The sequence below is a fragment of the Punica granatum genome, chromosome 4 (assembly GCF_007655135.1).
Source record: "Punica granatum isolate Tunisia-2019 chromosome 4, ASM765513v2, whole genome shotgun sequence".
Lineage (NCBI taxonomy): Eukaryota > Viridiplantae > Streptophyta > Magnoliopsida > Myrtales > Lythraceae > Punica > Punica granatum.
Genome location: NC_045130.1, coordinates 22,126,819 through 22,136,322, shown reverse-complemented (window position 1 = coordinate 22,136,322; position 9,504 = coordinate 22,126,819).

Here is a 9,504-nt window from a genome sequence, read left to right as displayed (position 1 = left end):
GGCAGCTTGCTCGTTCTTGTGCAAGATGTGGTTCCTTGCTTCTTCATGGATCTTCTTCACAAATTCTGCCTTTCGCTTTCCATCAAGGCTAACAATCTCACCAATAGGCAATGGAATTAAATCCAATGGGGTTAGTGGATTAAAGCCATAAACAACCTCAAAGGGAGAAAACTTAGTAGAAGAATGCATGGCCCGATTATATGCAAACTCAATGAATGGAATGCAATCTTCCCAACTTTTCAAGTTCCTTTTAATAACAGCTCGCAGCAAAGTACCTAAGGTTCGATTTACAACCTCTGTTTGCCCATCAGTTTGTGGGTGGCAAGTGGTAGAAAACAATAGCTTTGCTCCCAATTTACCCCACAAAACACGCCAAAAGTGACTTAGGAACTTAACATCACGATCACTTACAATGGTTCTGGGAATGCCATGCAAACGCACTACTTCCCTAAAGAAAAGGTCCGCCACATGAGTAGCATCATTCGTCTTCGTACAAGGAATAAAATGAGCCATCTTTGAAAAACGATTCACTACTACAAAGATAGAATCCTTACCATTCTTAGTCCTAGGCAAACCCAAAACAAAATCCATTGATACATCAATCCATGTGATGCGAACCCCACGAGACCTGCCGCAAGACCCGACAACAAAGACTGGAAATCGAACCCGAATCGTCAAAAGAGATTAAGAGGGATGGAATACTGACCCGATGGTTATAGAAAACCAAGAACCAATATTATAAATAGCCGAGAATTACAAGCATCCAAGCTTACAATCACGGAAGGTTGCCGAAGAACAACTTAGAGGAAAATTCTCACCAGTGTAGTCTGAAGTGCCTCTAATCAGCTATTCAACCTCCTTTATATAAGCCTAGGAGAATCTGGAAACTAATAAACTTGGCAACAGGAATATCTTTAGTTTCCTAAAACCGGAATTAATAGAGGAAACTAAATAAAGGCCCCCTAGAATATTTGGCAGTCTTTTTATTCCTTATTCAGCATCTCTTGGCTTTCCTTATGCGTCTACTCTAATCTTAGATGGGCTATTAACCATCTCAAGACAAGTTAATTGAGTAAGGCCCTTTAGAGACCAATTCGAATTAGTCTCCTCTTGGCCCAAGAAACCCGCAAATGAGTTCTCCACAGCTTGCTGGATTTGTCTTGCCTTCGCTCGTGTGATTGGTCCACTCGAAACATGTAAGCCTCCGAGATCTTGTGCATCAGCTCCCTCTTCACGAATCCCACTTCCGAGCTCGTGTGCTTCAGCCCCATCATCGTGCCCACGATCCTCATCACAAAGTCCTTCCGACCTAAGCTCGTCGGTTTGACCCCGAGTCGTATCATTCCCCCTCTCTTCAAAAGGATTCGTCCTCGAATCTGAACCTGCGTTAAAGGGAGAAAGATCAGAAACATTAAAAGTCGAACTTACTTGATACTCACCTGGAAGATCAATCTTATAAGCATTGTCATTGATCTTATCCAGAACTTGAAATGGTCCATCTCCACGTGGATTCAACTTGGAATTCCTCGGACTCGGAAATCTCTCCTTCGATCCTGTTTTTTTTTCAGCTCTGTATTTTTTTTTGGCCGAATTTTTTTTTTCAGCTCTTTTTTATTTTCTTGCTGCTAACAATCTACAAAGAACAAACTCGATGAAGCGAAACTCAGCAAATTGAAACAAAAAAGGATAGGATAAACCCGATTTGGAGCCTGATGCTCTGATACCAAATGATGCGATTCCCGCCAAGAATGACGAGACCCGACAACTAAAGGAACCCAAGATCGTTCCACGATCAGATTTGATTGACGAACCCTCGACCCGTTGTTTACGACAAAAACAAGAACCTTGGTATAACTGACCTCAACCCGTTGTTTAATGCGAAACAAGAACCTCGGTATATAGGAAGACGCCACAAACGGTGGTGGAAAGCCGCTTGATAAGTCGATGAAGACGTCACAAACGGTGGTGGAAAGCCGTTTGATAAGTCGTTGATGAACGCCATGGAAACTTCCGATAAGTTCGAATTAGTTCTTCAAGAACCAAAGAGAATACTCTCACAATTTTCTGAATGTTCCTTTTAAAAATTGACTAAGATGAATTCTAATCCTAATCCGGCCATATCTCCTCTAAAGATAAGGAAAATAAAACCTAGAATATCGATAGCGATATGACATAATCTATAAAGATATGAAATCTAAATATCCCTAGAATATCTCTATGAGATTTAAACTTTAAACAAATCTGATGATATCTTCTCTTGATCATCAAATATTCTAGAAGCTTCCTTAAAATCTTGCTGAATTTAGCCTTGTCTGGAATCTTCTATATCTTGAATAATGTTGATGGATCTTTGTGGATCACGTGATTCATGTCCAATGGGCTTCCACGAATTTGCTTGAGCCCGACCCTCTTGAATCAGACCGTTGAGTTCATCTTTAAACTTCTTTGCTCGTGCTCGCGTAATCGGTCCAATTGGAACTTGAGTTGGATTCCTTGAAGTCGTGCTACGATTTGCATCAACTTTTCAGATCGATCTTTGAAAACACTTTCGAACCATTCAACTCATCAAGCATATCATCTAGTCGAGGAATGGGGTAACGATATTTTACTGTAATCTTGTTGATGGCCCGACTATCGACGCACATTCTCATCGATCCATCCTTCTTGGGCACCAAAAGTGCTGGTGCAGAACATGGGCTCATGGACTCCCGTATGTAACCCTTTTCAAGCAATTCATTCACTTGCCGTTGCAGCTCCTTGGCCTCATTCGGATTGCACCGATATGCCGATCGATTAGGTAAAAGCAGAACCAGGAACGAGATCAATTTGATGCTCAATCCCCTGAATCGGAGGCAACCTTTCAGGCAACTCCGCAGGAAATACGTCAACGAACTCCTTTAAGAGAGCCATGAACCGAGGCGGAAGAGAAATATGTGCTTCGGGCGTTGCTTCCTGCATGAAAAGTATGAGAACTAAGTTGAAGTTCAACAGAGTCCTTTCAAGCTCTCCCAATGTCATCACCAAGCTTTCTTTCTTCAAGCCATTCACACTCGCACTATGGTCCTTTTGCACTTGTTATGGACTAAGTGGTGCTAAGACAATACTCTTCCCTTCTTTGGTGAATGAATAAGTATTATTGTATCCATCGTGCAAAGCCCTCCTATCGTATTGCCACGGTCTTCCCAATAGAAGATGACTTGCACTCATCGGAACCACGTCACATACTACTTCATCTTTATACATCTTCCCAATTGAGAATGGAATACGAACTTGCTGAGTAACTCGTGCCTCGCCTTGATCATTCAGCCATCTCAACTTATAGGGGCATGGATGCTTTGTAGTAGCCAGATTCAGCTTCTCCACCAAGGTCGTAGACGCAACATTGGTGCAATTCCCACTGTCGATGATAACTCCGCACACCTTATTTTGGATGGTGCACCGAGTTCGGAAAAGATTGTCCCGCTGTTCTTCTTCCAGCTTTGCTTCGGAACTCAAGACTCGACGAATCATGAGCATCTCACCCTCATCGGCAAACTCTACATTCTCTCCCTGCGCACCTCCAGAAACCTCCTCATCCACCCCTTCATCTTCACTCTCGATCTCTTGAGTGTTCTGGATGGTCATCACTCGCCGATTCGGACATTGGGAAGCTATGTGTCCTAATCCAAGACATTTGAAGCACTTGATGTCTCGGCTCCGAACAGGGCGTTGCGGATCGGTGTGCTTCTCCTTTCCCTTTGTCGCCTCAGCTTGAGGCCTTTGAGAGCCTCCTACATCCTTCTGCTGCGCATTCCACTTCGAAGAAAATCCTGAACTAGCAGCCACTGGTTTTGGGTAAAGCACCCGCGATGCATTGAGTTTGCGACGTTTTCGCTGTTTTTCCACCTTACTGGCCAGCGTAATCACATCTTCCCAAAAGACATAGGGCTGCAACTCCACGATATCCGCAATTTCCTTGTTCAAGCAATGGTCTGCTCCCGTGGCTCACTCAGTTCGCATCTCATCGACAACATTTCGAACTCCATGACATAATCTTCAACGGACATACGTCCCTGGCGAATACTCTGCAGTTTGAGGTACAAGTTTTGCTTGTAGTACTCGGGCATGAATCTTCTATGCATGATGCGCTTCATCTCCCGCCAACTACGAATCCCATCTCCCCTATCTCTTCTTCGCTGCGCCTTTAAGTTTTCCCACCACAGATTCGCATGATCGGTGAACTCGAGGGCAGCAAGTTGGCATTTCTGGGCTTCGGAGTACTCATAGCATTCGAACACCTTATCGACGCGTTGGACCCACTCGAGGTACTCTTCAGGGGAACTCGTGCCTTTGAATTGTGGAATCTTTAACTTGAGATTGGTACCTTCGTGGAACCGGCCGCTCTTCTTCTTCAGGAAGTTCATCCTCCAGGTCAGCTTCATCTTCCACTCGAACATTCCGTCTAGGAACTCGATGTGCACGTTGCGGAGGAGCTGGCGCCACAGCCATTCGATCAAGAGCTTGGATCACCAGATCGAGTCATGCAGAGAGCTCCTCTTGCCCCCGCTGAAGCCCAAGGAACTGGGCTTGCTCGAGTGTGAGTCCCCTCGGAACCTGATGGACGTTTTCCTCATCCATTGTGTTTCCCAAAATAATTCCTCACTAAACACTCGTGTATACACTCCTTCACGTGTTTCACTCGGCCAACAAGAACAAAACCTTATGCTCTGATACCAAATGATAAGCTCACGAACCAGAACTTGATAAAGAAAGAAGGGTGGAGGGTAGAACCAACTAAACTCACTCGCCATGAGTAAGAATAATCGTTTTGATTCGCCACGCTCAAGGATGAATGATAAGAATCAGAGTTTTCGCCACTAAACAATGAACCTGTTTAGATAAGAAAAGATAAGAAACGCTCTAAGCAATTTCAATAAAAAATTCATCAAATTCGTCTGTCTTCCTCTCTTACAATAAGATGCATATTTATATAGAGGGAAGACACCCCCCCTGAACTATAAAATAGGAAACTGATATCTGATATCCTCTAGATTACTTTCCTAAAATAGAGTAATGTAATAATCTGAAATACGAAACTTAAGATTGCTGACTCAAGCTAATATAGGAATTAATATCTAATTAAGGGAAACTATTATCTTCTCGTAACAGCTGAAGTCTTTTAAAATATGGGCCATCACTTCGGGCTGGACTCCTCATCTCCTATTTCCGAGCACTTAAGTACGGTAAAGGGCCCGGGGAGAGTTGCAACAAGCTTCTTGGCCATGGAACGAGTGATAGGACTCGAACTAGATCTGGCCTCGTCTTGGACTGCATTCTTGGGCACATCAGGAAGGACGACCAATTGCTTACTTCAGCGAAAAACTAAGCGGGGCAGCCTTAAACTATCCAACTTATGATAAAGAGTTGTATGCATTGGTTCGAGCTTTAGAGACGTGGCAGCACTACCTATGGCCTAAGGAGTTCGTGAAACACACCGATCATGAGTCCTTGAAACACTTGAAAGGCCAACACAAACTAAACAAAAGACATGCCCGATGGGTGGAGTTCATTGAGACGTTTCCATACGTCATTCGGTACAAGCAAGGTAAGGAGAATGTGGTCGCCGATGTACTTTCTCGCAGGTATGCATTACTCTCTACACTTGATGCAAAATTGCTTTGTTTTGAGCACATTAAAAATTTATATGCTGATGACCATGAATTTTGTGAGGAATATCGGGCTTGTGAGAAAATCCCTTGTGGTAAGTTCTTTAGGCATGATGGGTTTCTGTTTCGAGAGAATAAGTTATGCGTGCCTAATTGTTCCCTGAGAGAGTTATTAGTGCAGGAATCACATGGTGGGGGATTAATGGGACATTTTTTGAGTTGCAAAGAACACTTCTATTGATCACATATGAAAAGAGATGTTGAGAGAATTTGTGGTAGATGTGTTACATGTAGGCAAGCTAAATCCATAGTGCAGCCTAACGGTTTGTATAGTCCTTTACCAATTCCTAGTGAGCCTTGGATTGATATTTCAATGGATTTTGTGTTAGGATTGCCTAGGACTAAACGTGGGAGAGATTCAATTTTTGTGGTTGTGGATAGATTTTCTAAGATGGCACACTTTATTCCATAACACAAAACGGATGACGCTTCGCATGTTGCTGATTTGTTCTTTAGGGAGATTGTGAGGTTACATGACATGCCTAGAACAATTGTTTCGGATAGAGATGCTAAGTTCTTGAGCTATTTTTGGAAGACTTTGGGGTGTAGGTTAGGTACTAAGTTGTTGTTTTTTACTACTTGTCACCCAAAAACTGATGGACAAACGGAAGTAGTAAATAGAACTTTGTCCACTTTGTTGAGGGCAATCATAAAAAAGAACATCAAAACATGGGAAGAGTGTTTACCACATGTTGAGTTTGCTTCTAACAGATCTGTTCATTCTGCTACTAAATTTTCACCATTTGAAGTTGTTTATGGATTTAATCCTTTAACTCCATTGGATTTATCTCCTTTGCCTTTGACTGAGCATGTTAATTTAGATGGCAAAAAGAAAGCTGAATTTGTCAATCAGATTCATGAGAAAACAAAACTCAACATTGAGCGAAGAATGGAGCAGTATACAAAACACGCCAACAAGGGCTGTCATAAGCTGATTTTTGAACCCGGAGATTGGGCTTGGTTGCATATGAGGAAAGAGAGATTTCCGGCGCAAAGACGTTCCAAACTGCTATAAACTAGACTTACCTAGTGAGTACAATGTAAGTGATGATTTGCTTCCTTTTGATGTACGTGATGATTTGTGGACAAATCCTTTGGAAGAGGAGGGGAATGATGCAAATCGTAGCACGACTTCAAGGGATCCAGTTCAAGTTCCAATTGGACCGATTACGCGAGCACGAGCAAAGAAGTTTAAAGATGAGCTCAACGGCTTGATTCAAGAGGTTCAGGCTCAAGTAAATTCGTGGAGGCACATTGGACATGAATCACGTTGATATGATCCAGCTAGAGGACCCTTCACACGGGCTTGTGGAAGCATTCCTGGATGACGGGGTATGGCATGAAGTCGAGCATTGGGACATGCACGTGCTAGCTGGACTAAGAAAAAGAGCACGAGCCAAGCGAATCGAACTAGCCATGCAAAGGATGTTATTGCATGTCCATGGAGGAGTAGTCAAGCTCTTGGGCGGGCTGCATGTGGAACTAGAAGCCACGATCGTTCATATCTTAGAAATCTATTTAGAAGATGATCCAAGTTCAAAGGGCTGAATTCAGTTGCTTTTCAATTACTTGGGCCTATTTCATTTTGGGCTCATTATACTTAGGATTTATTTTAGTCAAGCCAATTAGCCCATTTAGGTTATCAGCTAGTATCTCTCTATAAATAGGCACGTGGCCTCTCTAGAAAAGACATATCAATTTTCATTCAACTTTGTGAGAGAGGTTTTCTCTAAGCTGTTCTGCATCAACTTCGACGATATTGCAAGTGTGATGACTTGTTATTCCTGACATTTATAATATTGATTTCTAGCTCATTATAGCTAGCGGGTCAATATTCCATATTATAATATTGTTCAATAAATTATTCGCCCACTTCAGATCCTTTTCTCTTTTTTTTATCCTTTTTTCTTTTCATTTATTTTTTTTTTGGACGATTTTTTTTTTGGATCGCTATGAACAGACTAGACTAAGCTAAATGGAAAAGGATAGAAATGGAAGATAGATAAAAAAAAAAATTCTAGAATGATGAACAAGGAAAGAGCAAGGATAGATGAAACCTCAATTTGGAGCCTAAGCTCTGATACCAAAATGATGCGAACCCTGTCGAACCCGTCGCGGAGCCCAGCAACGATGATATGGAATCAAATCCTGGATCGTCCAAGATAGAGATTTTGAAAGGTGGAATATCGACCCAGTAGCTATATAGAGCTAGAAACCAATATTATAATAATCTTAAGAACTACAAGTAATCGACTTGCAACCCTTGAAGCATAAGTTCAACAAGAACAATTTGGAGAATATCTCTCACACAAGATAGAAAATGGCAGAAATGTTCTCTAAAAAATAACCTAGGGAGGAGCTTATAATGCTCTTGTAATCTGAAGCCAACTAAGGAAAGCAAGCATATTCTAAAAGGCATATTCCAACCAGATTTGGTAGCCATCTTCTGGAAGGCATATTCCAACCTGATAGAAGGCATATTCCAACCAAATTTGGTGGCTATCTTCTAGAAGGCATATCCAACCAGATTTGAGGTAGTTGTGGTCATCCTTTAATCCCTCGATGTGTACTGATGAGGTCCAGCACTCTTGATGACCAAAATCAGCCCCGAGTCGACTTGTTCGTCTCTCGAACTGCGTGCCTCTTCCCCAATATGCGTCCATAAGTTCTGCAAGGCTTGTTCCAATTTCTTGACACGTGCTCTGGTGACCGGTCCGGTAGAAATATGTAACTTGTCCTCATGCTCGGAGTCCGGCTCAACCCTATCACACTTGATACTCTCCCGGCAGATCGAGCTTGTATGCATTGTCATTAATCTTTTCTAAGACTTGGAATGGTCCATCTCCTCGCGGATTTAGCTTTGATTTCCTTTGGCTTGGAAACCTCTCCTTCCTGAAATGAACCCAAACCCAATCTCCCAGTTCGAAAGTGACATGCTTTCTTCCCTTGTTGGCTCGAGTGGCAGCTTGCTCGTTCTTGTGCAAGATGTGGTTCCTTGCTTCTTCATGGATCTTCTTCACAAATTCTGCCTTTCGCTTTCCATCAAGGCTAACAATCTCACCAATAGGCAATGGAATTAAATCCAATGGGGTTAGTGGATTAAAGCCATAAACAACCTCAAAGGGAGAAAACTTAGTAGAAGAATGCATGGCCCGATTATATGCAAACTCAATGAATGGAATGCAATCTTCCTAACTTTTCAAGTTCCTTTTAATAACAGCTCGCAGCAAAGTACCTAAGGTTCGATTTACAACCTCTGTTTGCCCATCAGTTTGTGGGTGGCAAGTGGTAGAAAACAATAGCTTTGCTCCCAATTTACCCCACAAAACACGCCAAAAGTGACTTAGGAACTTAACATCACGATCACTTACAATGGTTCTGGGAATGCCATGCAAACGCACTACTTCCCTAAAGAAAAGGTCCGCCACATGGGTAGCATCATTCGTCTTCGTACAAGGAATAAAATGAGCCATCTTTGAAAAACGATTCACTACTACAAAGATAGAATCCTTACCATTCTTAGTCCTAGGCAAACCCAAAACAAAATCCATTGATACATCAATCCATGTGATGCGAACCCCACGAGACCTGCCGCAAGACCCGACAACAAAGACTGGAAATCGAACCCGAATCGTCAAAAGAGATTAAGAGGGATGGAATACTGACCCGATGGTTATAGAAAACCAAGAACCAATATTATAAATAGCCGAGAATTACAAGCATCCAAGCTTACAATCACGGAAGGTTGCCGAAGAACAACTTAGAGGAAAATTCTCACCAGTGTAGTCTGAAGTGCCTC